The 25,933-nt window shown below is 44.2% G+C and overlaps 1 long non-coding RNA gene across 1 annotated transcript in view; it reads left to right on the forward strand.

The window, feature by feature from the left end:
• LOC148110540 (uncharacterized) overlaps window positions 1-25,933 on the forward strand; it is a 73,487-nt gene that overhangs the window by 11,315 nt on the left and 36,239 nt on the right. Inside the window, exons 3-4 of the long non-coding RNA XR_015728073.1 lie at window positions 6,098-6,190; window positions 22,011-22,114. This is a non-coding gene — a long non-coding RNA (uncharacterized LOC148110540). The remainder of the gene's footprint in view (window positions 1-6,097; window positions 6,191-22,010; window positions 22,115-25,933) is intronic.

The following is a 25,933-nucleotide window of genomic DNA, read 5'->3' on the forward strand; positions in this document are numbered from 1 at the left end:
AAGGAGGGAGTGATGTTGCCCTGATAAGAACACTGACTGTACACAAAGCCTAAAGACAAAGCTCTTTAACCCTCTGCAATGGGCAAAATGGTTGGTAAATACCTTTGAGTGTATATGGAGGCTTACTTTCCAGTCATACAGAACTGAGAAGGTTGATACAAATTCTTCATGCCGTCTTTCAATTCTCAAACATCCAAATTACTGAGATGGGGGTGAGGACTGGAGTCAGTGCATCCGATGAACAAATGATGCCCTTTCCAGGGCTAAGTATTTCAGAAACTTTGGAGGTGAGTTCATTGCTGGGGTTTAGATTCATGAAACTTACTTAGCCTGGGGAACTTTCTCCATGGTATTCTAGCTTTTTAAACGAGCTTAACTCCAGGCAAGTTGCATTAGCACACATTCTCTGTGTTGTGGTGGCTTAACCCCAAGGAGCTCATACAACTTGATAGTATGGTTTGGTAAAGGTGGAAGATGTCCTTAGGATGGGGCTAACCTTTATTTTATGAGCATTCCAATAAACTAATGGAGGAATCCATCCTGCAGCATGCTGGCAGGTCAGGATACTAAATCCTCTCTTCACCAGGAGAGTGTTCCCTCTGGAAAGCATCCTCCCTAATTTCTGAGAAGCATCTCATTTTTGTCTAGTTGTTTGTGTCTCTCTGTGTGTGTCTTGATTTCCATTTTATACAGATCATGTGGATATTTGATCACTTTTCTCTCAAAAGCTTTTAACGAAAGGCCTTCCATTTGGGAACCTCTCCAGAAAAGGGACTCAGCCTCCTCCAAAAGATTCCTGAAAATGATTCGGCAGTTGTGACAGAGATCTTTCCATCATTTGCTTCCATAGGGGGAGGGAAGAGGAACCATGGCCAACTTTCTATGAAATTTAATTTTCCAAAGTGGTAACTCCATCTTGCAGCTATGCATGGGGAAAATGTGCAATGTGAAATGCTAAGGTATTATAAGGGCAGCTAAGGGCTTACCTCTTCCTGGTTGATCATCCAAAGCTCACTGCCTGCCTTTATTTTCTGCTGTGCACACTGTTCCCAATCCTACCTCGCCGACTGCACCCCAAAACACAGGAAATGAGCATGGGTGGGAAAAAGTCAAATATGCAATTAAAATGGGAAGATACAGAAGAATGGGCTACCTCCTGTTAACAGGTGGGTCCGGGGGGTTTGATTAAGTAATGAAGGCCTTTTCATATTCCCTGGGATAGTGGTAGACGGCTGTTAAGTTGTTCCCCAGGGGCCTCCCCTTCCTTTGAGAACATACTCGATCTTGTGACTCACTAGTGGAATAGGGCAGATGTGAGGGGATGTTACTGCTACGAACAGGTTACACACAGACTGGCTTCCATCTTGTACTCTTTCATAGTTTGTCACTTGCCCACTGGGTTGGAGGCAGGTGCTGGGAGCTGCCAGGCTCCAAGCTGCCCTGTGGAGAGGGCCACATAGCTAGGAACCAAGGATGTGGGCCTGGCTAACAGCCAACAAGGAGTTATGGCCTCAGTCCAACAGTCCATAACAGACCTAATCCTGGCAACAGACATGTTAAGAGAGATGGGAAGTGGATCCTCCCTTGGTTGAGCCTTCAGACGAGATTACAGCCCAAGCCAGCACACTGATTGAAGCCTTGTGAGACATCTTGAGGCAGAGGCACCCAAGTAAACTGAACTCAGATTCCTGACTGACAGAGATGGAGAAAACAAACAATGGTTGTTGTAAGTCACTAAGTTTTGGGATAATTTGTTATGCAGATACAGAAAACATCTCTCCCTAATATCCTTTTATCACCTATCTACCTAAATATCTCTCCATATATCCATCCATCCTTCTGTCCGTCCGTCCGTCCATCCATCCATCCATCCATCCATCCATCCATCCATCCATCCTGTCTCTCCATCCATCCATCCTGTCTCTCTGTCTATCCATCCATCCATCCATCCATCCATCCATCCATCCATCCGTCCATCCGTCCATCTGTCCATCCATCCATCCTGTCTGTCCATTCATCCATCCATCCGTCCATCCTGTCTGTATGTCCATCCATTCATCCATCCATCCATCCTCTCCCTATGGAGGGGGGAAGGGGAAGCTTCTCGACCTGACAAGAATATATATATTCTTCCCATTTTACATATACATATATATATATATGTAAAGCATATATATATAAAATGCTTCCCATTTTACATATACATATATATATATATATGTAAAGCATATATATACAGGCTTCCTCTCTTACAGAAACTGAGGCTCAGAGAGCTGAGTAAGTTGCTGCATATCACATAGCAGGCAGGGCTACTCTTGGCCGGGATTCTACTATTTCCCTACGACTTATTTGCACACTGCCTGTGCCTCCATCATGTGTCCTTGTTGAATCCTTATCTCACTCCTGTAAAGTAGATATTTTTATCCTCCATTAAAAGTGAGAAAACTGGAGATAAGAGAGGTCCGGTATCCTTCCTCAGACCACACAGTTAGTAAACAGAGTAGCAAGGATTCACCGTTCTTCTTCTTCTTCTTTTTTTTTCTAAGAGGGAAGGTGTTGTGTCAATCTTAATGCTTTTCCATAAAGAGACTGCCTCATTAGCATTTCTTTTTGGTGCTTTCTCTCTCTGCTTTCATGCTGTTAAGTCAGAATTGGGAAACACAGAAATCTTTTATTTCAGTAAGTGCAATGAGGAGACTCAGTGTCTTCAATCATAATTTGCACTCTCTCTCCTAACGAAAAGTGAAACTAGCATTTGAGCACTTTCTGTGTGCTAAGTGTACTATGTTATCCCCAATGTATAGATGAGGAAATTGAGGCTCAGAAGTATATTTATTTCAGGGTGCCTGAGTAGATCAGTCAGTTAAGTGTCTGCCTTTGGCTCAGGTTGTAATCCCAGGGTCCTGGGATCGAGCCTTGCGTCAGATTCCCTGCGTGGCGGGGAACCTGCTTGCCTAACCCCCTGCCCCTCCCCCTGCTTGTGCTCGCTCTCTCTCAAATAAATAAATATAAAATAAAATCTTTAAAAAAAGTGTATTTAGTTCACGTCATATAACCAGTGAGTGGTGGTCAGAGTTAAGCCAGACTCTAGAGCTGCCATGCCGCGTACCTCCTCCTCCCCGCCCCCTCCTCTCCTGAGCACCCTATCGCAGTGCCCAAATACGGGTGTGACTCTCAAGGGGGGTTCTGTGTGAGGACCCTCATTATTTACCCCCGTTCCCTCAGGATGCATAAACGTGTAGTATCTGCCAGATGTCTGTGTTCAGGCGGGGACAGTGTAGCACATCACTGATGAGACTTCCTATGAAGAATAATCACCCGGTACAGTGTGACCCCTTATAAAGACTATCATTCTATGAAGAGGGACTTACAAGAGGAATTTCAGAGTGATACTTCTCAGGCAGAAACAAAACGATAACTACAATAAATACGAGGCGATCCCTGCAGGCAAACCCAGACCCAATTAAGTCGACTAGACATGTATGAACATGGCATCCCTGATGCATTTATTTGCCAAACCCAATATACATTGGACATGAGGTCCCTACTATGTATACATCACGGCTCGGTATGAGCTTGGAGAATGGACTGTGAGTTCTACCCTCTGCGTGGTGACAGGGTATCGGGCAGCAGCAGGGGCATATATCAGCAAATTAACACAACACACTTAAAAACACGGAACACTACATCAAAAACTAATGATGTACTGTATGGTGACTAACATAGCATAATAATAAATTTAAAAAAATAAAAATATATATAAACCAGAGCTATAAAGTTAAGTGTATGGAGACTAATGCCCTCTCTCAAGCCCACTCTCCTTCTGGTTTTCCCCATGCAGGTAATTGGAACACTGTCTACTCTGTTGCTCTAAACGGGTGTTCAAGAGATTCTTGTTCGAACTTGAGTTGGTCCCTGTTTTCCTATTTTTAGGCTCTCTGGTTTCCCTGAATGGGACCATGGCTTGCAGGTGATGGCCTGCATCAGAAGTATGGTGAATCCCTGATCAAAGCCATGGTAGTAATGAATGCTACGTCTTCTTACTGGTCCTGATGCATCAACTTCTGGAAAGAGCCTTAGTAGTGGAGTCTTCTCAGAAAGGGAGAAATCTGGGGCCTGATAAAGAAGAAATAGAAAGATGGGTGTGGACACTTCTAAAATTAAGTCCTATTTTCCAGGCTTTACTTTAGATGACCAACTCATGGCTCTTTACCAAAAATTCTGTAGAGATCTGCTTGAGTTGGGTCTGGGGAACACGTGTCAGTGTGATACACATTGTATTTCACATACTTCTAGATCCTCCACTCTCCTCCAGTTCTAAAACATTATGAGCTCGTGACTGTCCCTAGGGTCTCCTCATCATTCCCAAGAAATCTGTTTTCAGTCTTGCTTATGGATTGTTTTGGGTAGAGACCACATCAGGCTCTCTGCTTATACGTGGCTTGACCCTCAAAATAATTTTGGAAAGTTTCCCATGGTGCAGAAGGACATTGGATGCAAGGGTTCTAAGTTCTTTCTTTGGAGAAAGTACCATTTCATGTTTTTGTTTCTGTTTTGTTTTTTTTCTGAAATTTAATAGCCCGAACTTAATCTCTCTACTCAGGAGAAAACAAGGAAAAGAGACTAGAAGCCAGAACTAAAATCTGAGAATGAGGGTTTAAGAATCCAAGGAGTCCTCAATCCATGTTTCCACGCAAAATAGGGATTTAAAATTGGCTCTGTTCACCGCCACTCAGCGTTGCTGTTAAGGTTGGACGAGATGCTACTCAAATGGGTTCATCCAAATCATTCCAACAAACATTTATTGATTGAGTGCTGTGTCCCAGGCATGAGTTGTACATCGGAAACCGTTTTCAATGGAGGAAAATATTGAATAAATATAGGAATCATACTAATGGTTCATAAAATAATGTGAAGGTGGCTGAGGAAATGCCAACCGATAGGCAAATTAGTCAGAGTGCAATTTACAAAGTCGTCTCTTGTTCTCTTGGGGTCACTTCACACTGGGATGTATGATCATTAAATATGACCCTCCAAGGCACTCTGTCTAGAGTAGGGGAAATTACTCAATTTTAAGACAAGATTTTAAACAAGGGCCAAACTGTTTTATCTACTTGGATTTGGGTCACTAATTACACCCAGTGATCTTCCAGTAATGAATCTAACAACGACCTCATAAATTGTGCAGTGACAACGAGTTTCCTTTCAATCCTTTGTCATCATAAAGTGAGGCTGATGCCTTTTCCAATTAGTTATGGCAATTATATGTCTATCAAAGGCATGAGACAAAGAAGGAGGTTCGGTGCTGTGCTGTGAGGGGGACTTGGATTAGAGCCTCTGTTGTGCCCGTGCTGTGTGTCCCTAAATCTGCCCTTCTCCCTCTCTGATCCTGATTCCTCATTGGAAAAAGCGTGATGTGCTTCAGATGGGTTCTCAAGTCTTTTCTAACTCCCCAGTTCCAGGATTCTCAGTAAAATTCTGCGTTTCTCCCAGCGGAAGATTATTGGGTATAATGTGCCAAAGTAAGGTGGTCTATTTGAACTGTATCTCATTTATGGTCTTAAGAAATCAAAAAAACAAGTTTCAATAATAGCATGGGACATTTGGGATAGGGAAGAAAGGCTTAAGGGTTATTGCAGGGAGGATGAGCCACTGAATACCTTCCCAAAGATGTGGTGTGTTTTTTATTAATTGAGGTCTTCAAAGGGAAGCTGGAAGATTTTTTATTATGTATTTGGCTAAGTGCATGTTATGAACTGTATGTTTTGTTTCTGAAAAATTTATACTCTGAAATCCTAGCCGTCAATGTGATGGTGTTAGCAGGTGGGGCTGCTGGGAGGTGGTTAGGTCATGAGGACGGCGGTGATAGGATTCCTGCCCTGATAAGAAGAGACAGGAGAGCTTGCTTCCTCTCTCGGCTCCCCACCATGTGAACTTACAGCAGAGGACAGCTATCTGCAGACCAGGCAGTGGGTTCTCACCAGACCTTGGGTCTGCTAGCACCTTGCGAGAGCTACGTTTATGTTGTCAAGCGATCCAGTGTATGGTGTTTTTGTGACAATAGCCTGAAATGACTAACACTTGCATTTCTTTCTAGGAGGAAACCCATGATGTTGCATAGAGCAGGATGTGGACATATTTCAGCGGGGCTGGCCAGCCCGAGGAGCATTAAACTGGCTCATCACGTCTGGTGAGTTGCCTTTGAGAACCAGACCTTGTTCTGTAAGTGCAGGGATGGTGGTTTTGGCGCCCTGGGCAGGGAAGGCAGATTTGTGTCCAGGGTAAGTGTCTCCACCACCCACACAAGCAGCTCTGTTCAGTACAATCCCTGGGACCCCCTACACTGTAAGGCTACCTTGGGGGAGCCCTTCCACTGCAGAGAAACTTCTCGTTGTCCTCTCTTTTGAGAGGGGCTGTCTCATTTCAAGAAGTCAGACAGCCAGTTCTCAAAGGCACTTCTGATAAGCGGCAAGAAAGAAGGGGAAAGGCAGAGGAGAAGGGAGGGAGGTGATAATTCAATTGATAATGAAATATATATATATATATCCCAGAGAAGAATCTCCTTTTAGAACCTTCTTGTGACTTTTCGGAGGGCTTCCCTATAGTTCATAAGACCATGAATTGAAAACCTAAAGTTGGGTGGCTTTTCCAGTAATTCCCTAAGAGCATTTTGATTCAATGCATATGTATATAACACCTCTTCTGTGTCTGACATTGGGGTTATGTAGATGAACAGGACAGAACAGATGATTATAATCCAGTAGTGTGGACAGGTGTATAAGTGACTAACACTGTGCTGTAATACTTGTACAAATAAGGTTTATAAGTTAATGAGTGGCAGTAGTGATTAATTCTGACAATGGTGTAGCAGGGGAGAAATCGAGCAGAGGTGACATCTGAGTGGGTGTCAGAGGGTGGATAGAAGTTTTTGTGTCGATCAGGGCTGCAGGAGGGTACATTTTTATTTTTTTGTCTGATTTTTTTTTGTAACGCTGTGATCCTGAAATGTATTTAGGGTTTTCCTCAGTGACATAAATATTGCACGAGTGTGCAAATGGTTGTCTGAAGATGTTCTTTGCGGTGTTGTTTATAATGAGAACTTAGAAGCAACCTAAAATGGCGAGGAAGTGGGTAAGGATTTGTAAAAATTACAGTGTGTATATAAATCGAATGCCTATGTTAAAATAATGTAGATCTATATTGGTTGCAATAGAAAGATCTCTGCTAAATTTTTGACTGAAAAACAAGCAAAACAACAATACTGCCTTGGCTAAGAGAAGCGTATGAGTGATATGAGGCCATATATACAATGTTTGGGGCATTTCTTTAATGTTTTTTAGCAAGAGGTGATTTCTGTCTCTGGGTAGTGTTTCAGGCTTTCCAGAGTCTTCTGAATTCCTGAAAGCAAAGGGTTGGTGTCCAGCACACGTTTGGGAAATTTAAGACAAAAGGGTAGTAAATAGGTTGCAAGAAAATGGATACAATCGGGAGGCAATGAGCTGGTTTGGGTTCTTTTCAAGACCTGGAGCTGCCCCCGCTTTTAGCTGGAGAAAACACAGCCTTCGTTGGCTCAGCACTTAATCCCAGATGAAGTCCTTCAAAGTGGAAAATCTCACTGTGATTTATTTTTTTCCAGATGTAAATATATAGCAATAATGCAGTTATAAAACTGGCATTGTATTAAACCATAAATTATATTTGACACATAATAATGTTGAATTACTATGGAAGTCCATCAACGTGCAGTGGCATTGCCAACACACAGGCTGTTGCTGCTTGCACCAGCCCTCTTGCTTGCTCTGCAATGAATAAAGTTCTGGGGATCTTTGCTGTTAGGGTCAAAATGGAATAAACTAGCGGAGAAGGGCTGTGTCGGAGTCTAGCTTGGGCTAAGGGCCCCAGAACCAGGGATGCATTTCTTTGCTTATTTATTCCTTCAAATACATCTTTATTGAAGACCTAATTGTGCAGTCCTAGGCTGAGATGGGGGATAGGACAGCCATGGGTGGCCTCTGTCCTCAAGCAGGGAACACAGGGAGGTGAAACTAAAATGCACAACTCATCACTTGATTACGGTGAATTCATGTAGCAATTCCTTGGAGATTTGCTTTCTTCTTACTGGTACTTTCAAGGTCAATGGTAAAGTGGGGTGGTGGGGCCAGTTTAGACGGCTCGGGGGGGATTAACCAGCATGGATGAACTAGCATTAAAACACAGGAACTTTGTCTACATAGCGTCACACAGGGTCAGGTCCAAGGACCTGAACTGGCCAACAGATTGAAGGGATCAGGGTCAGGGTCAGGCTAGTTAGGAGTTACTTCCAGACCAAGGATTCAAAACTGTTTCATAGCAGCCATACCTATTTGTTTGTTTGTTTGGATTGCTGATTCCCCTTGCCAAGACCATTGTGTTGCTTGGGGAACATTCAGTAGTTATTGAAAGCATGAGTTAATACCATGAGAGTGTTCAGTATTGTTATTATTCTAATAATTATCCTAACAAGGGTCACAGTGGATGGTGGGGAAATGGGGATAAATCACCCAGAGGCCTGGTTAAGGTAAGACTCTTTCCTAAACCTCCAGGCGAAGGGGTTCAGGGAACTTTGGTACTGACCCCCAAATTTCCTAGGGGGCTAATTAATAACACTTTCAGAAAGAGAACCAAAGACCCCCACAGTCCAGGGGATGGCTAGGAGAGAACGGATGGGCATTCGCTTGGAGGGAGGGTAGCGAAGAAAGTTTGATACAATGTGTGGTCAATAGAGGGGCAGGGGTGGGGGCCATTTTTAAGAGTTTTAGTTTTTTTGGGGGAAAACATTTCACATTTCTTCTGGGAAAGAAAGCTATGATATAGAAGGTCCCAGGCTGCCGTTTGGAGGAGAATAGAAATAGAAATAATTTGAGAGGACATTCTTGTCTCTGACCATTTCTTTAGAAGTGGAGCATTGCAATGATAACTAAGAATATGGAGAAGTACTGCAGGGGCAGATTTGGAGGCCAGTGGTGGGGACTCGGGTTGCACATCAGGTGCTGGGGAAACCGAAGGGATGAAGGCACCGGGCGGTTCCTGTCCTCCACTTGGTTGTGGTCCTCTGTCACTGGGTTGTGCTCACCATGTTGTAGAAGGAGGGGTCTCTAGCTCAGTGTGGTGGTGGCTGCTGGGGGAGGGGTGTTTAAGGAAAGCTTCCCAAAGGAGGTGATGGGTGGAAAGGCAGGGTTGAGCAGATGCTGGCTTACGAGGGGGTAGGAATGCCTGGGCAGGGAGGTTACTTTTATGAGTAAAGGGGGAGTGGGCAAGAACCAATGTGGTTTGTGGGAGAGATGATAAACAGTTGGCGTTGCTGAGGATAAGAGAGAGGAGGTGAGGCTGGGAAGAGCAACAGCCAGGCTCACTTTGTCTGCAGATGTCCTCGGGGCCATGCCCTGTTCTAGGAACTGGGGATATGGTGGGTTTGGATTCCAAGGGTTGACCACCATACTGAGGAGTTTGGCTTTTCTCATCAGGGCAATGGGGAGCCGTTGATGTAGTTTTAGGAATGATTGCTGTGAGACACTATTTGTATTTTAAAATCATGCCTCTTGCTGCCGTATGGAAATCGGGTCCGAGAGGGAGAGACGGAGGTGAGAGGCGAAGTCACGAGAAACCAACCGGAGGGATGATGAGAGCTTGAGCCAGCCGAAAGCTGTCTCCATCTCTGGCTCCCTGAAGATAGTAGGACAGGGCGACATTGGGGTGATGGTGGATGGGAGGATGAAGTCTCACCCCTCGGTTCCATAGGAGCAACAATTAGGTGCTGAAGAACAGGGGAAATATTTATCTGCCCCATCTCCGTGGTGGAGCTTTCGGGCAGCAAGAAGTGTGAAGTCAATAAGTGGGAGGTGTGATTTATTGCCTCTGGTGCTCCCCAAGCCAGGGGTGGTCAGGGCAGCTCTGCAGACCGCAAGCTGGCCAGGGGAGATGAGAAAACCAAGCCCAATTTGGGAGGTAGGCCGTTCCTAATTGAACTGTTGAGCGAATTTTGATAAATGACCGCGCCAAAGCAGTGAAATTAATAAATCATGCTTGAGGCCGGAAGACTGTTTCCTGAGGGACGGCAACAGCGCTCCCATCCCGTTGACGCTGGTGGTTTGGAAGATGGCTGGGGTGGAGGCAGGAAACTCATGCTCTTTCCTGGCTCTGCAGCTGGGCTAGAGGAGGAAGAACCCTCGTTAGCGTGGTCCCCATCCGTTCTTTGAAAATGCAGAAGGAAGTCGTGTTCCGTGAGCAAGGGGGAAGCACCAATCTGTTGCCCGAACTCAAGGTTTAGGATGCCCTTCTCAGGCTCCGCGATGGCTGGCTGGATTCTGATAGAGAAGACAGCAGCCGGCATGGCTTTCCAATTAAACCGGTGGGGGGGGGGGGCAAGGCACTTTGCCATCTGCGACGACCTCTTTTTCTGGGCTCTGACTTGGTGCACCCCGTTGTACTGAGACAGAGCATTTGCAAAGAGAAGAAAAAATCAGGCCCACCGTGGCACCTGACCTTATGTGGCACGTAGGGATCATTTCCAACTTCCTGATTTTAGCATCTGTCTTTTTTGTGAAGAACAGAATGAGGTGTCTGGGAAAAGGAAGTGGAATGTAATCCTTATGAGGTTGGTGTTCCCCTCCCCATTTGACAAATGAGGAAACAGGCTGTGATACTGTGATTTATAGGAAGAAATATATATTTGGTCTTCATCCCAAATGCCAGCTCCTTCTGGCGCAGAGCTCCTAAAACCCTTGGAATTCCCCAAGTGATGAGAGAGATAAAGGTACCTCTTGTTATATGAATGAGGTGACATTTGGTTTGCACCTAAGGATGGGGGCTGGTTGCCAGGGAAACAACCACATCATTAGCCGTTTGGAACTTTCAGTGGCACCCCTCAACCTCGGGGGAGGGGAGAAGGGCTGGAGGTTGAGTTCAGTTGCTAATAGCCAGTGATTTAATCAGTCATGCCTATGTAACGAAGCCTCCCTAAAGCACCAGAAAGACAGGGTTCAGAGAGCTTCCAGGTTGGTGAACACATAGGGAACTGGGGAGCGTGGCTTGGTCCGAGAAAGCATGGGAAGCTCTGAGTCCTTCTCCACACCTTGCCCTACGCAACTCGCCATCTGGCTATTCCTGAGTTATACGCTCTGTAATGAACCGCTCATTGAGTAAGTTAAAAGTTTCTTGGAGTTCTGTGAGCTCTCTAGCAGATTCAGCAAACTCAAGGAGGGGGATCGTTGGAAAATCCAGTCTACAGAGAGTCAGTCCAAAGCACAGATGGCCACTGGATTTGTGACTGTCATCGGAAGTGTGGGGGGGACAATCAGTTCTGAGTCCTTCATCTGTGGGATCCGATCATGCCTCCAGGTAGATGGTGTCAGAATTAAGTTGAATTGTAGGACCCCCTGCTGGTGTTGGCAAACTGCTCGGTAGGTGTGGGGGGCATCTCCTGACACACATTGTAATTGGTCCCAGAGTCTCAGCTGGTGATCAGAGGTGGCATCAGAGTTAGAATCTTAGAGTCCAAGAGCAGTTAGTTAACTTGCCCCATGGGGATGTGAGCTGTTGACAAGGCCAAGGGGCGCAGAGCATCGGCGCTTTAGCATCGGCGCTTTAGCATCGGCGCAGAGCTTTGGAAGGCCAGGGGGTGTTGTGTATGGCTCTTAGCCGTCACCCTGCTGAGCTAACTGCCTCTTTCACAAACAGGAACATCCTTGCCCATCACTTTCTGGCAACACCATCAAGATCCCAGGCTAAAGCAAACTCTGAAAGGAGTTTTTTGTTTTTTATTTTCTTACTTAAAAAAATTAATGAGCGCTATGTTTACTCGGAAGATTTCCTAGGTGACTCTGGTTTGGGGCAGAATGGGCTTGTGAGTAGGAGGACCTGTCTGTTGGGTAAGGGAAGGATTTCTGTTTGTGCCGAAACAAGACAGGAGGAGGGAGAAGGGCAGGTGGGGACAATGAGATGGGTGTGCTTAGCACCATTAACAGAAGTGGTAACACGCCATCCTTGTGCACCCCTGTGTCCTCTGTAACTCACACCAGGAACCAGCTTGAGAAGCTGGTAGTGTGCACCAGAGGGGAGCCATTGCTTGTGCGGGATGGACGCAGGCGAGAACAGCTCCTTGGTCTTCAAGACTGGGTGTGGGAGAAGCAGATAGAAGCATGGAGCATGATTTCTGGAACTCTCAGAACTTGAAGGGGAGAAATTTGGGTATCATATCTCATAGTATTGGGGATCCATCCAAATTTAAACTAGTCCCTGAGGGGGCAGGGAAACTCCAGCCTACGTTCAGGTTATGTGAATTATTAAGTCCGTTATTATTTTGAACTATGGTAGGAAGGTAAATTACGTATAATGAAGGCTCTGACCTGGGCTAGGAGTCGAGGTCAAGCAAAGGCTTTCTGATGACTGGACCTTTCGAGGAAATGGAGTGGATGAGGAAGAGTTGGGTGAGGTGGGGCAGGGCTGGGAGAGGGGGACCAGCGGAGGAGACACGGTAAAGCCCCGTGGGCTGGCAGGAGGAACAACACAGTCCATTTTAGGAACTCTGAACATAAACACAGAAACATAAACCTTGCCTTCAGCCCACACTCATCCCATTCTACAGATCAGGTTATATGTGAAGACAGATACATTTGTGTCCAAGCTGGGGGAGGACCTCTGCCACCAGTGAGTCCCTCCATGCTTAGGGATAATAGGCAGGTAATTTAGTGTAATCATGTGGGCTAAAGTCAGAGTACGTGTGTGTGTGTGTGTGTGTGTGTGTGTGTGTGTGTGTGTGTGTAATGACAAGTCTATGAATATATACAGGCGTACCTCGGAGTTACGGCAGGTTTGGTTACAGATCACTGCAATGAAGTGAATATTGCAGTAGAGCGAGTCAAAATTATGTTTTTCGTTTCCCAGTGCACCTGAAAGTTATGTTTACACTCTAGTCTATTCCATGTGCAACAGCATTACGTCTAAAAGAACAATGCATGTGCCTTGATTAAAAAATACTTTCTTGCCCCAAAATGCTAACCATCAGCTGAGCTTTCAGTGAGTCATAATCGCCATACAGATATGATAATAATGGAAAAGTTTGAAATATCGCGAGAATGACCAAAATGTGACACAGAGACTCGAAGAGAGGAAACGCTGTTGGAAACATGGTGCTGATAGACGTGCTTGGCGAAGGGCTGCCACAAACCGTGAATGTGTGAAAAACACATGTGCGAAGCACAATAAAGCAGAGCACAGTACAACGAGGTGCACCTGTATTCTTGACTTGGACTTCCAGAACTCTCTGCAGGGTTGGAAGGGAACAAATCGAGCCGATGAACCATATTTGTATCATCAGATTTGAGAACTGGTGAACATTTTGGTTCAGAACTTCCTCCCTTGGGCAGGCGTATTCAGTTCTCAGATGGGCACTGGGAAAACCCCAATGTGTTGGTTACATCCATGTAACACCTCACAAAGCATTATTTTGTAAGGTGCTCTTGCCAGCCCAGTACGGTAGGTCATTCATTAACGTGTGCGCTCATTCACTTACTCATTCAACTATTACTCTTGGAATGCCTCCTACATGCCCCACGTGTTTTTAAGTCCTGGGATTGGAGTGCACATAACAGAAAAGGTCCTTGTTCTTGCAGAGTTAGCCATCTAGGCGGGGAGGCAGATGATTAACACGTGAACAAGCTAGTGAATTAGGTAACTGGGCAGGTGGTGGAATGGATGGTGTGGATGGCAGAGAAGGTGATGGCAGGTGGAAAGCAGTGAGGACCTCTCTGAGGAGGTGACATTGAGACGATATTTGAAAGAGGAGGAGGGGCTGGCCGTGCTAGGGTAGGCAGTGCTGTTGTTCCAATGAGTGGTTCCAGACAAGAGACAACATGAGTGGGAAATCTCAGAGAGGCTGAGTGGCTCGCCCAAGGTCACACAGCTAAGTGATGGGTCTGCTGGAGATTCTACACGAAGCCTCTGACTCCAAGTCAGTGGCTCCTTTCATACACTCTCCTCCCAGGGCGCACTGCCCTGTGATCTCTGGCCAGATCTTGATATGGTAGGATTGTGTGTCACAGACGGTTGTCACCCTAGGTCCTACAACTGATGGAGCATATAACGCTTCTTTCCTGGCCCAGTTACGTTAACTCACAGAGAGGGAGAAGAGCTTTCTCCCAGAAGGGTGAGGGCTTCCGGAGGTGCTCCGAGTTCCCTTTCTGTTCTCAGAAGGTTTACTTTTATCCTTCTTTCTGTCCCTTCCCACCTAACTTTTCTGGAAGGTCTGGATGACTGTTGCGGGTGTCTAAAGTAACAAAACTCCAGAATGTTCCAGAGTGTTCGCTAGAATATCAGATGATGCAAAGGGAAATTTCCCATAGCACCTTAGTTTCACCAGTCAGCAAACTTGTTCCATATAGGGCCAGATATCAGATGTATTTGCAGCTGTAATGGGAAAGCAGCCATACACAATTTGCAAATGAGTGGGCGTGGATGTGCTCCAATAAAACTTTATTTACAAAACAGGAGGTGGGCTGGGGTTGGCCTGCTGGCTATGGTTCTGTGGTTCGCTGACACTGGTTCTAAGCAACGCAGCAACTTCCTGGGACAGATGTGAGTGAGGAGACTGGGTAGTTGAGACCCTGAGACATGAGCTACCAATTTGGTACACTGATACCCTGGAGAGGATTGATTGAAGTCAAAGACTTCCTTGGAAGACCACCTGCCATTAACTCACTACAACATGAGAGTTGGATTTGCGGAATTGTAAACCCTATTTCTGGCTATGGGACCTGTTAGCCCAATTTGGACTGAGGGCAGTTGCTGAAACATTTCCCCGAATTCGTCCGCCAGCACTCATTGTCATGTCAATGTTGGTTTCACTCCAGCAAACTATGCCGCGTGTTCACTCGTTTGCAGATGCTGCCGTGATTAGCAAATGCAGAGTCGCTGAAACGTTTGCAAAATTCACCATTGCTTTCTGCCGCTGCGTATTTTCTCAACACGCCAAGAATGGGGGTACTGCCTCATGAGGGTCTGCTCAGTTTTTAGTGTGAAGGAAGGAGCCTCACGCTCAAAGTCGGGAACCCCAACGTTGCACCTGGAGCCAAGGCGAAGCCAGGCTGGATCTCCAGCCCTGCTCTGAGTGCGCTCCGTGGCCTGTGGTCAAGGTGTGCACCACCCCCTTTAAACCTCTATCTTCTACAGTGAAATGGGGATAATGATAAGTAGTTTCCAGTTTTAGTTTCGGAATTAAATGGGAGAATAGAGGCAAAGAAATTAACATAGTGTCTGACATATGGGAAGCACATATTAATGTTAGCTATTATTTTGTGATGATGATGATTAATATTAATCATTTTACTACAGTAGCGGGAGTAATAGTAGGGACGGTCGTGGGAGTGGTAATAAAATTGGCAGCATCAAGAGCTACTCAGGATGGTGGGAGTTGCCGTGTGTTACTGGTGAATGTTTCCAACGATTGGTGACTCGAATGAAACACCACCACTCTACTGTAGCTTTTTTAAAGACCATTTTCTCACAGACACCTATACTTGGACTCCTAGGGGCTGAGATTTCTCTGACAGTCCTTACTCATCATTCTGAAATCCGTGATCTGGAGAACTGTTGAATATAATTCCACTTGCGTAGCACGGCTTTCAGAGAAGAAAGTCATCCGGGCACTGAGTTTCAAGCCAAAATGAATATATGACTTTATAGTCCAACCTGGAGATCAGGAAGGCATCTCAAAGACTGTTGACTTCCTGAGGATTCTAAGAAAATAGTATACAGATGGTGATAAATGAGCAAGAGAGGGCATCCAGCCTGTTGGAGCCCCCTGGGCAGCGCTGTAGGGAGGTGTTTGGTTGCAGGGTGGGGGGAGGCGGTGGCTCGGAGCCATTCCCTTAAAAATTGTCCTAGTGGGCTGTAGCCTTGGAAAATCCATCCCCCGCCCTGAGTTTTTCGTATCTGTTGAGCCTGAAGGTCATGTGATTTTATTATATACTTTAAATAAATACAATGTTTATTTGAATGGGTATTGGGGTGAGTAGGTGTATTTATACGTTATACCTCTGGAGTGCCTGGTATTCATTGCATGTCTCTGTGCTCAGTACTTCATTTTACATAGGTTTTTTAAAATAATCCTTGCAATAAACCTTTGAGCTGTATCCACACCCCACTATGCAGACCAGCAACTGATCGCGAGGCATTAAGCCACAGGATGTAACTGTCAGAGTCCTGGTTTGTCTGAGCCCAAGGCTGTCAACCTTCCCAGCATCCCTGTGTTTTTTAACAAACGATTCGATAAACACTGACTCCAAATCCCCTGGATTTCCAGTAAAAATGCTGCTGATCGCACCCCATGTTGTATTTACTGATTAAGAATCTCTACCAGGAATCTGCATTTTTTAGGAAACTCCCCAGGAGATTCTTCTACACACCAGTGTTTGAGAGTCATCGCCTTGCACACTTTCTTATCTGTTAAGATGCCTTCCACCCAGCAATCCAACCCAGTGCTTATGCATCTGGGACCTGGCGGAGTTCTTTAGGATTTCAGTTACTGTTAATCTTCCTCCAATCACAGGACAGGTTTTCTTTTTCTCTACCCTGGAGGATTATTAATAATATGATATCAATGGCTCCATTACATAGCGTGACCAAGAATATTCCAAATAGTCACAGTATACGGTGCTCTAGGATATCTCTTATAAATCATAAGAATATTACAAGTTGGAGGTAACTTCAAAATAGTAGAAGAGTTCCTTAGGACTAGCTTGAAGCAAAAGTGCTAAATCAATTGGATATTAAATTTGGGGGTTTACAGTCAGATGATTCCCTTAAAATACTGTGCTTCCAATTCAAGTGAGTTGCCGCTCGGGGACAGGGATGTCCTCTTTATATTTAATTTGATGGCCAGATAAACGAAGTTTTTCCCTTAATAAGTTAAATTGTGAAGCATGGATTGGAATAATAGAATTGCAGATGGTTGGAGCTTGATGGGGCCAAGGAACCAAAGATGAGAGTTGCTGGAAATCTATGAACAACACATCATTAGTCAGCTAAACACCATTTTATGTGTCTTAAATAAGACTGAAATCTGTTGCCTAAGCAGACAAAAGAGTGGGACCTCAACGAAAAATGACTTCAAAATGTATTTAAAATTTTTTCCTTTTAAATGCAAGCTGGTACAGCCACTGTGGAAGACAGTATGGAGGTTCCTTAAGAAGTTAAAAATAGAGCTACCCTATGACCCAGCAATTGCACTATTAGGCATTTACCCAAAGATACAAATGTAGTGATTCGAAGGGGCACCTACACCCCAATGTTTATAGCAGCAATGTCCACAGTAGCCTAACTACAGAAAGAGCCCAGATGTCCAGCGACAGATGAATGGAGAAAGAAGATTTGGTATACATATATATATTACTGGAATATATATGGAATATTACTCAGCCATCAAAAAATGAAATCATGCCATTTGCAGTGAAATGGATGGAACTAGAAGGTATTATGCCAAGCAAAATAAGTCAATCAGAGAAAGACAGTTATCATATGATTGCACTCAAATGTTGAATTTAAGAAAAAAACCCAGAGGAGCATAGGGGAAGGGAGGGAAAAATAGAACAAGATGAAATCAGAGAGGGAGATAAACCATAAGAGACTCTTAGTCATAGGAAACAAACTGAGGTTTGCTGGAGGGGAGGAGGGTGAAGGGATGGGGTGGCTGGGTGATGGGCATTAAAGAGGGCTCGTGATGTAATGAGCACTGTTATATGCAACTGATGAGTCACTGAACTCTACCTCTGAAACTAATAATGCATTCTATGTCAATTATTTGAATTTAAATAAAATTAAAACAAAAAATTCCTTTTAGCTCTGCCTTTCTTTCCCTCTTTGGACGGTCTTATGGATACGTTAGTGTATTCCACCCTGTCCTCTGTCTCCTAGTATTTGTTAGGGATCAATTTTGTCCCCTTGCCAAATGCATACACCGAAATTCCAACCCTTGGTACTGGGTCTGGGTCTGGGGTATTTGTTACGGCAGCTGAAGCTGACTAATACCATATCTCTCTGTACCATCACCCTCTCTGGATCTCCATGGCTCTTGGTTTCTCTGTATTTCTTGGTATCACTGTGCATTTTTCTCTTTGTCTGTATTTTTGTTTCTCTGTGTCTTCTTCTGTGTCCCTGCCACCCTCATCTGATTGTTACATCCTCTCTGTCTCTCCCCACCCTCTCTCCCTTCCTCGGGCAATGCAGAATAGCCTGTGTGGGATGTTTAGAAGAGTGACTGTCATAGAGAAACTACTCAAAAAAGCAAATTCCTCTCTGTTCCTAATTTCCTCCTTTTTCTACCCTTCTGTAATGTTTCCCTTCCTTCCATTCTCTCCCACTCACCCCCTCACTGGACATAAAATAAAATAGGGACTTATTTTTCAGGATTTATGGTTTTTCCTAAACAAATTTTATGGCCCCCAATTCTAATTTTAAAGCAACTCACTTGACTGTTTTATGTTCTTTAAAGGGGGGGGACAAGGGGTGACTGAATGGAGTTGCTTTTTTATAAGTGACCCCGGTTTGATTTGTTTGGTTGCTTCTTTTTTTGGGGCGGGGGTAAAAATCTTTATATCTATTGATCTCCGATTGTCCCAGGCCTAGACTCACCCTGGTCAGTCTGGTTAACTATGCACATTTTTGCTGTCTCAGCGTTTGTGTGGGGGCCTGGCATGATAGAATCTCAAAGACTTCCCGGTGATTCTGATGCAGGGGGATCTTTCGGCATGCTCTGAGAATTGCGATCTTAGAAAATAAGCTCTGAGCCCTGCCTCACCTCTGTTCATTCTAAACCAAGACTAAAATGAAACCAAGCTTCATTTTAGGAAGAGGTTTTAAAACATTCCTTCTGGGGATCAGTTGTGAATTTTCTCGTTTTTGAAATCTCTGTCTCTGACACAGGCTGCCCAGAGCCTGTAATTGGCCGAGCAGAGAGCTGACATTCATTTCCAAACAATTTAGGTAGGTGGAGAGGGAGAGCAGAACTTGGAGAATTAACAGTCATGGATTTACGTCTTTGGCACCTGTTCTGATTATTGAATTAAGAAGGTTCTGGCAGCTCCAACCAGCTCTGCCAGATGTTGAAGAGCGCATTTCAGGGAGGATGGAAAGGGATGTCAGAAGATGTGAGGATCATTCATTTAAAGAGTAAACTGTCCGGATGAAGCTCTGTTTAGGCTGTCAGAACTGATCGCAAGCGTAATGAAACATCAAGAACAGAGGGATGAGGAGACGTTGATAAAACCCAAACACATCGTGAAATATAAAAATCTCCTGATTTTTAAGTCAACACCCCCCGAGTGTCAGCTTATCAGCTTGTGGAAACTGCAGACCTGTTGAGAGTGGTCCATTTTTCCTGCCGTTTGGAGCAGATGTGCTCGCTGCTCTTATGGGGGCTGTAAACGATGCTCTTGGGGGCTTATCGGTCACCAGCAGGGTGAAGGGAGGGCCACAGCACCTGAGAGGTCTTTGGGAGACGGTGATAGGAGAGGAGGCAGGCACCTCCTCCTGTCAGTGGCGGAATCACTCAGTGTCACTCCAGAGTAAGCCAGCATCTGCTTCTGTGAACCCTGAGCACCCATTACAAACACACACGCATGTGGATGCACACATACACACAGGCATCCCTTGAACACCGATGCACGCGTGCGCGCACACACACACAATCACAGTTGCACATGGATGTACACCACCTGTCCCGCACACACATTCCTCTATTATAAATGGCGAACAAAATCACACGTGTGTGCACAGCTGCATTCATGGAGAATACCATGCAGAGTGTAGATCAAATACCTTCCCTAGCTCCTGGCCCAGCCTGCTGGGGACACGTGGAAGACTAGAGGGCCTAATCAGGGTCTCATGCTCGTGGGAGCCGATGGGTGGACCTTCCCCTGGAATTCTGGGAGTTATTCCATTAAAAAAATTACCTTGCATTAAAAATAGAACTACCCTATGATCCAGGAATCGCACTGCTGAGTATTTACCCCCAAAATGCAAAAACACAAATTCAGAAGGATGTATGCTCCCTTATGTTTATAGAAGCATCACTTACAAAAGCCAAACTATGGAAGCAGCCCAAGTATCCATCAATGGTTCAAAGGATAAAGAAGATGTGGTATATATAGATATACAATGGAATATTACTCAGCCACAACAAGGAAGGAAATCTTGCCATTTGCCATGATGTGGATGGAACTGGGGAGTGTTATGCTGCGTGAAATAAGTCCGTCAGAGAAGGACAAATACCATGTGATCTCATTTGAAAGTGGAATTTAAGAAATAAACCAAGGGGGAAAAAAGGAGACAAACCAAGAAGCTCTTCACTATAGAGAACAAAGTAATGGTTACCAGAGGGGATGTGGGTGGGGGTATGGGGGAAATAGGGGATGGGATTAAAGAGTACACTTGCCATGATGAAAAAAAAAGTAAAATGAAAAAAGTTGCTTTGCTAGTATAGTGTTCGCTTTGTCATGCATTGCTTGGACCCACCGTTCAGGACAAATTGGGGCATGATTCCACCTGTTCACCATGTCCTGCACAGGTGGATTCACAGGCCCAGCGCACTTATTTTCTGGAGTGGAGACCAGGAAGCCTGTCTGGGGAACTTGGCGGGGACTTAGCAAGACTTGGCTGGCTGAAATTCCCCAATAACATCTATGCTTCATCGTGACCATGCTGGGGCTATGTGTGCCTATTCCAGCATTCATGTAATAAAATTATACAGTCTCCGTATTCCTTCAGTCAGTGGGATGTTTTTGAGATTCATCTGGGTTGTTATATATATCAATGGCTTATTCACATATACATGCATATGCATAATCTCAAAAATAGACATCCTACATTATGTTTATCCACTTACTGCCTGATGGGCATTTGGGTTGTTTCAATTTTTGACTGTTATGAATGAAGCTGCTATGAAAACCTCCAGTACAAGTCATTTCTGAAACATGTTTTTATTTTCCTTGGGTAAATACCAAGAACTATAATTGCTGAGTAATATTTATGTGTAAATTTGTAAAAAAAAAAAAAAAGGCCAGTTTCACGACATGTTTACATGTTATATAGTCCAACCAGTGAGGAATAAGAATTCTATGAAGAATCTTCATCCTTTCCAACACTTAGTATTGTCAGATTTTCCATGATAGTGGCTATGAAATATCTCAGTGTTCTATTAAGTTGCATTTCCCTGATGATTAAATTGTTGAGCTTTTCATATACTTCATATATCTGGCTTTGTGAAGTGTCCGTTCAAGTGTTTGTCCATTAAAAAAATTGTGTTTTTTTTTAGTATGGTTATAGGGGTTCTTTATATATAATAGATATAAGCCCTTTTTCAGATGTTTGTGTTGCAAATATTTTCTGAGTTGTTGGCTTGTGGCTTTATATTTTTAATAGTGTCTTTTGATGAGAAGTTTTTAACTTTGACGAAGCCCAATGGATTATTTTCTCTCTTACGATTTGTGCTTTTCATGTTCCCTATACTTAGGTTCTGAAGATATTCTCTCTTGTTTTCTTCTAGAAGTTGATAGTTTTACCTTATATGTTTGAATTTATGATTCATTTCCAAGTTTTCATGTACAGAGTAAGAGAAAAGTTGAGTTTCTGCTTTTGATGTTATTAATAGAATCTAAAACTATTTCCAAATTTTTATTGGCAGTCTTCGAAATAGTAACTTTTACACATTGATTTTGAAATCTATGGACTCGTAGAGTTTACTTGTTATTTTTGTTTGTTTTTGGTAGATACCTCAGGATTTCTTTGTAAATAATCATGTCATCTGTATACAAAAACACTTTTATTTTGTCCTTTCCAATATTTATGCTTTCTATTTCTCTAGAGTTATTGTGCCACTTAGGACATCCTGTATAATGAACTGGGAGGAAAAGGCTCAGAATTTCACCAGTAAGAATGATGCTAATGCTAAGGTTTGCTGTTGTTGTTGTTTGTTTTTGTAGATGCTTTTTATTAGATGAAAAAATTCCCTTCTAGTCTCTATCTGCTGGGAATTGTTATCACAAATGGATGATGAATTCTGTTGACTGCTTTCCCACATCTGTTGGTAAGTCCATGTAACTTCTTTCCATAATTGTGCTAATATGATAAGTTACATTAATGTTTTCTCACATGTTTAATTAACCTTGAATTCCTGGAGTAAATCTTACCTGATCAAGATTTGTCACACTTCTTAAATACTGCTGGATTTAATTTGCTAATATCTAGTCAGGAATTTCTATTTCCTTTATGTTCATGAGGAATATTGGTGTGCGGTGGTTTTTTTTCTTTCTTTCTGTTTTGGTAATAATATCTTTGTGAAATTTTGGTATTAAAATTATGTTGACTTCATATGAGAATTGTTCTCTCCGCCTCTATATTCTGAAAAGAGTTTTTGTGGCATGGATATTATTTCTTCCTTAAATGTAGTATATAATTCACCAGTGAAGCCATCTGGGCCGAAATTTTTGTTTGTGGGAAGTTTACTTAAATTACAAATTCAACTTCTGTAATAGACACAGTCCCATTCAAGTTTTAAAATTCCTTCTTCAGTCAGATTTGGTTATTTGTAACGTTCAAGAAATGCGATTGTATCATCTCAAATGTCAAACTTACGGATGCGAAGATATTTCTAATATCTCCTTAGCTTTTCATACCGCATCTTCTCTCTCATTCCTGATATCGATCACTTGCGTCTTCTCTCTTTATTCTTGATCAGTCTTGCGAGGGGCCGATCGATTTTTATTAATCTTTTCGAAAGATCAATTTGGGGCTCTGTTGATTTTTAAAAGTTTTCTGTTTATTGATTATGTCTAATGCTTCCCCCCCCATTTCTTTTGGTTATTTTGCATTGCATTTCTGCTGCTTTTTCTAGCTTCTTCATGTGGAAGTATAGATCATTGATTTTTCTGCTTTCTCCTGACACGCTGAAGGAAATCCTACTAAAGTTCATCTGACATTCCCTCAGGGTGTGACCCTCATTTGTGCCTTAGGGCCTCATTCTCTGCCACCGCAGGTGAGAGCCGGTCTGGGCTTCTGGCCCCAGCTTGGCAGCCTGACCCCGCTCTGCCTCTTGCACAGGGAGGGGTTATCAGAGAAGCTCTAGAGGCCCCCCCCTGGAAGTACTGGCTTCATGTTCCTGCCCTTAGTCCTGCCCATACTGAAGACAGTATGCCTTCACTTCTTAGGTTTCAGGAAAGTAACAGCGATACTAATTTATTTGTCTAAGACCCATGACGTGGCTGAGATCCAGATACATCCCTTTTGACTCCAAAGTCGACCTCGGAGGATTTAAATAACATACCCAATTTCACCAGCTAGTAGGTGGCAGACCTGGGATTTGAACCTAGTTCCGTCTTACTTCAACACAAAGAAGAAGGGAAGAAAACCCGATGTGTGAAGGATACCAAAGAGCTCTGTTTCCGCTCATGCAGGAGACCAGTAGTATGTCTGAGACGTGGGGATTAGCTCACACGCTTCTAAAAGCACTGACCACACAAAGTCAGCATCGAACAGAGATGGGAGAAACGACAAGGATGGTGGATCATCCCAGTAGATCCCTAAAGGAACCCGCACAGCCATCCGTCTGATCACAGCAGATTGGGTAGGAGAGTGAAACAAGCCATCTGGTTTGGTGGCTGCTTTTCATAAAGAAACTGGGGCTTCAGATGGAAGTCCTCCTTCCTTCGCCCCGGGGAGACTTCATGTGGAGCTGCTGATGATCGGTGGGCCTTCAAGTCGAGTGGACTCTCTTGGGCACATACATATAGGCTGTTTTATGTCAGTTCCCACAAGAACCAGGTGGCGTGGGCAGGGCGGATGTTTTTGCTGGAGTTCACGGCGGGGAGCCTGGGAGCCCCGGAAATGACGCCCCTGTCGTGAGCAGGCAGCAGTGTCTGGACTCGGACCCCACACCTCCTTCTCAACCCGCGTTGCCCGCGACTGCCCAACAGAGCGTGGCTGGTTGAGAGGAGAAGGAAGGAGGAGGTCTCACTAAGGCCGTCTCGGAAAACTTGGTCAGGAGCAGAGGAGGCCAGCTCAGCCCAACCCACCCTGTTCGAGGCTTGTTTTCCACTTGAGAAAAAGCTGGCGAGACTGCAGAATATCTTCACAGCTGTTTATGACTTCCAGTAACTTCCTCTAACCTTTCTCCATCTGCTTTTGCAGTGGGAAAAATCACTTTCTTCATGTGATGGGTCTTCAGTATCCCCTTCCCTAACTCCTCGGTACGGTACTCCAAGATACTACACTAAATTACAGTGATTCATTATTCCTATTAAAACAAACAATATCCCCAAATTACCCGGCAAACTAAACAATTGTGAACAGTAAATTCAAACCGTAAAACATGGGCACATATTGGGTAAATGTTATTTTCCCGAACAAGAAAGGCTTTCGGCAAAGTGTTTAACTTGAATACAACAAAAGGCAATTTAATTTAGTAATACAGCTGGGTGAAAAATGGAGACCTCGGGTTTAATAAGAAGGGGGAAAAGACACGCATACATCATCCAAAAGGATAATTATGAGAAACTATTTTGTATGATCCTGCTAAATCAAAGCTTCTAATGCTTTTTTACTTCTGTCAAAATAGGGAGATTTAAGCCCTTAAAAATGGGAATTTTGCAGACTTCACTGCCAAGAAAAAATGATTTGTCTCTTGATAAATTACTATTGGGCTTTATACTTGGGAAAAAATACACTTACATTGAAATAAATGCCAAGGTATGGCTAGAGAATTTATATTATTCATTCATATCTATCACTGGATTGGTGAGGAGACAGCAGTCCCATTTAAAACATCTCCTGGCTTGCTGACAGAGTGCCACGGAGACAAGATGAACACCTCTGGCAAATGGCGGGGGGGAGCAGGTGCAGCCCCCCCGGGAGTCTTCACAGATCTGGCAGTGGGATGTTTTTTTCTTTTTCTTCCTGGAACACAAACTTTTTAGCCTCTCTGGAGTCTACGTTTCGAGAAGGACCCCCCCAATATGGACACGTGTCTTTTCCGGATTCTGCACATTTCTGTGGGTTCTTGTGCATGTCCGAGACAAACTTGTCTTCCAACACAGAAGGACAACGGGGATAAAGGGAAAGAGGAACGCCCCCCATCTGTCAGGTATGAGGGGTCCGGCAAGGGCTGGCAGCGTGATTCTTTGTTGTCTCCATCAAAGGCTTGCTGAATAGAGAAATGGTAATAACAACATCGGAGAGAGAACGTTGGCCATTGAGGTAGGGACGCAGACTCCAAGCTTCTCTTCTTTTACCGCTTGTGAAACTTTTGGCAAAAGGCAATGCCGGGCCTTTCCTTTCCCCGTCTGCGACATGGCTGTTTTGGACAAGCAACGTTTTCCTCTCGAATATTTTTGCACAATACTTCCTTTCAGACACACTTTTATATAACATTGCATTTTGTTGTGCAGATAAAAGTCCAGGTAGAGGAGAGCGCTCCTCCTTTTCTCACCTTCTGGGGACCCCTAAGTAACTCCCTAAGCTCTAGGGCTTCCAGGAACGCACTCTGAAAAATCGCGAAGTAAAAATACTTCCTAAGGATTCGTCCTGTTTGACCACGCCATGGTTCTGGGGTTGATCTGCTTCTGAACAATTAACTGAGGCTGTGAACAGGCTCAGACAGCTTTGCCAGGTGTTCTTGCCTTCCGTGGTGGTGATGTGTGTGTGTTTGGGGGGGAGCTTCCTGACAAATGCCAGGTTTCCAAGACATAATAGCCGTGGCTCGCAGTACGGTCCACCCCCTTCCTTAGGCCGAGATGAAAATATACAGTAGAACCCTGGGAGCTGTTTAAAAAAATCCAAGTAAGAATTATCATCCAAATATTTGTCTTCAGAATTTGGAGCGTGCTACACTTGCAGAAGGCTAATGACTAGT

Source organism: Ursus americanus, chromosome 2 (assembly GCF_024610735.1).
Source record: "Ursus americanus isolate L20-20 chromosome 2, mUrsAme1.1.p, whole genome shotgun sequence".
Taxonomy (NCBI): domain Eukaryota; kingdom Metazoa; phylum Chordata; class Mammalia; order Carnivora; family Ursidae; genus Ursus; species Ursus americanus.